The sequence below is a fragment of the Hemibagrus wyckioides genome, unplaced genomic scaffold (assembly GCF_019097595.1).
Source record: "Hemibagrus wyckioides isolate EC202008001 unplaced genomic scaffold, SWU_Hwy_1.0 Contig8, whole genome shotgun sequence".
In the NCBI taxonomy this organism is placed as follows: domain Eukaryota; kingdom Metazoa; phylum Chordata; class Actinopteri; order Siluriformes; family Bagridae; genus Hemibagrus; species Hemibagrus wyckioides.
Window position 1 is genome coordinate 91,206 of NW_026690810.1, and position 3,227 is coordinate 94,432.

At 43.0% G+C, this 3,227-nt stretch overlaps 1 long non-coding RNA gene across 2 annotated transcripts; it reads left to right on the plus strand.

Annotated features, from left to right (window-relative positions):
- The first annotated feature begins 1,811 nt into the window (after positions 1 to 1,811).
- Positions 1,812 to 2,792, plus strand: LOC131350690 (uncharacterized). 2 transcript variants are annotated; one of them, XR_009204289.1, is made up of 5 exons: positions 1,812 to 1,875; positions 2,008 to 2,082; positions 2,175 to 2,269; positions 2,394 to 2,441; positions 2,718 to 2,792. It is a non-coding gene; the product is annotated as an uncharacterized LOC131350690 (long non-coding RNA). The 2 variants fall into 2 exon arrangements; XR_009204288.1 differs by lacking the exon at positions 2,718 to 2,792 and adding an exon at positions 2,515 to 2,580.
- Positions 2,793 to 3,227: the final 435 nt, after the last annotated feature.

A 3,227-nucleotide genomic window follows, 5' to 3' on the forward strand; every position in this document is an offset into this window, starting at 1 on the left:
AGCTTGACCAACGAGAATTTCATTTATTTCCACAATATAATACTCATCCCCATTAAAAAGTCACTTTTAACAACCCTGACTACTGGTTTTATACTAAATCATACTTAGACTACTGATTAATCAGCTCTCGCGCTAAAGGGCATGGTTACAGATGTACACCGATCAGCCATAACATTATGACCACCGACAGGTGAAGTGAATAAGACTGATGATCTCCTCATCATGGCACCTGTTAGTGTGTGGGATATATTAGGCAGCAGGTGAACATTTTGTCCTCATAGTTGATGTGTTAAAATCAGGAAAAATGGGAAAGTGTAAGGATTTGAGCGAGTTTGACAAATGGTGATGGCTGCACGACTGGATCAGAGCATCTCCGAAACTGCAGCTCTTGTGGGATGTTCCCGGTCTGCAGTGGTCAGTATCTATCAAACGTGGTCCAAAGAAGGAACGGTGGTGAACCAGTGACAGGGTCATGGGCGGCCAAGGCTCACTGATGGACGTGGAGAGTGAAGGCTGGCCCATGTGGTCCGATCCACAAGACGAGCTACTGTTGCCCAAATTGCTGAAGAAGTTAATGCTGGTTCTGATAGAAAGGTGTCCGAATACACAGTAAATCACGGTTTGTTACTTATGGGACTGCATAGTCAGGGCTCCCATGTTGACCCCTGTGCACTACTGAAAGCACCAACAATGGGTACGTGAGCATCAGAACTGGACCACGAAGCAATGGAAGAAGGTGACCTGGTCTGATAAATCAAGTTTTCTTTAACATGGCGTAGATGGACGGGTGTGTGTGCACATGGCACCAGGATGCACTAAGGGAAGAGGGCAAGCTGGCGGAGGCAGTGTCATGCTTTGGGAAATGTTCTGCTGGGAAACCTTTTGGGTCCTGCCATCCATATGGATGATGCTTTGACATGAACCACCTACCTAAGCATTGTTGCAGGCCATCTACACCCTTTCATGGTAACGGTATTTCCTGATGTCTGTGGCCTCTTTCAGCAGGATAATGCACCGTGCCCCAAAGCAAACATGGATCAGGAATGGTTTGATGACCACAACAATGAGAATGAGGTGTTGACTTGGCTTCCAAATTCCCCAGATCTCAATCCAATCGAGCATCTGTGGGATGTGCTGGACAAACAAGTCCAATCCATGGAGGCCCCACCTCGCAACTTCCAGGACTTAAAGGATCTGCTGCTAGCATCTTGGTGCCAGATACCACAGCACACCTTCAGGGATCTAGTGGAGTCCATGCCTCGACAGGTCAGGGCTGTTTTGGCAGCAAAAAGGGGACCAACAGCATATTACGCAGGTGGTCATAATGTTATGGCTGAGCGGTGTATGGTATCTACCTAGAGAACTTCACTAATGGTTTCATTTCCACAATATCATAGTGAGTATAAAGGTTTTAATAATTATACAGTATAATATTTTTTATAGATTTGGGTGGTGGACAGGGGCAGGAGGTTTTAGAGAGTTTAATCAGGTCACATGTACAGTGAATTTACACAATCTGACTGCTACAATTTTTCTGTTTCTTCACAAGTTAACTAATTATCAAACTCACTGCTTTATTAACTTTTATGCATTAATAGGAAAGTTTGATATTGTGTAATTGAAGAGTCATAATTCTGAGTCACAGAAACATAATCTATTGCAGAGCCTGTGGATGTGCTGGAGGAATCAGCAGATACTCCCTCTGTCCTCCAGGTATGTGTCAGTTAAATAGTAATATTTTAACTTCATTTAAAACCTACAGGCCACTTTTTTCTAAGTGTGTGTGTGTGTGTGTGTGTGTGTGTTAAGGTCAATGAGCCAATCCTGCAGCTGCTGCCCACCGAACCACACGAAGAACCTTCAGCTGTCATTCTGGTAAGAAAATCCTTCATTTATTTCCTAAAGCCAATCAGTGGATTTTACAAGGTTGTTTTTACTGTAAAGAATGTTAGTATAAATCTGATATGATAAGAAGCACTTATGATCTTCATGCTCTACATTTCACAGCCGCTCGATGCTGATGAGCCGGACAGTGCCTGCCGTGATGTTCAGTGTGTGTCTGTAGTCTCCTCCCTCTCCCAGGTATTCTACACTGCTGTAACTGAGATACAAACACACAAACATCCTTCTTTACAAGATCTAATGTTAAGTTTTGTTTCTCTATTTCTGGCCAGTGGACATAAGCAGAGACATCATTGGAATGATGAGGGGTCCAGAGAGTCGGCTCTGCTGGTTTGAAAGCGCAGAGACACACTGCTTGACTCGCGAGGTAATCACAGTCTTTATTACTCTGATGAAGAGAATGGACATTTTTGAACTGACATGATTTTTAGAAGAGCACTTTTGTGAAATGTGGTTGTAGATCTTGAGTTTCATCTAATTGTCTTTTACAGGGATTCCCTTATTATACCAGTGATAAGGAGAGTTTCACTGGCATTCAGGTAAGGGATTATTCATTGTGGCATCACAAAATGTTATGAACTGCAGTGACTAATTGTGTTTGTGTGTTTTAAGTTTGTTGAGCCGAACATCCAGCTGCTGCCCACAGAACAACCTCAAGACCCTTCACCTGTTTTTCTGGTAACCAAAGCTTTCATTTATTTCCTAAAGCTGATCACTGGATTTTACAAGGTTGTTTTTACTGTAAGTGACAGAATATTAGTATGGAACTGCTGTGATCAGAAGCACTCATGATCTTCCTGCTCTACTTTTCACAGCCGCTCGATGCTGGTGAGCTGATCAGCGCTTGGTGTAATATTCAGTTCCTCTCTGCACAGGCCTCCATCTCCCAGTTGAAGGTATTCTACAGTGCAGCAGCTGAGATACAAACACACAAACACCCGTCTTTACAAGTTCTAATGTTAAGTTTTGACTGGCAATTTGGGTGATCAGTAAAGTGCTGTAATATCTTAATGTTGCATAAAATGACACATAACCCAGCACACTTGCTCATTTGACTGATGTAGGATACAACTAAGCTGAAAGATAAGGGTCTTACTCAACCAATGCTGCTTGGAAGTGTGCTGGAATTTGAACACAACCTTCTGATCAAGCCTTCTGTCACTGAGCCATTACAACCATGCCAGAGCAACACCATAACTAGTTTGCATTGATTCAGCTATTTCTCCCACTGAATTAATGGCACTTAAAGATTCCAGTGAAGCAGTGCAAGCTAGCTGTAGTGATGGCTTTGAGTCTCTGATAAGAAGGTTGTGTGTTCAAGTCCC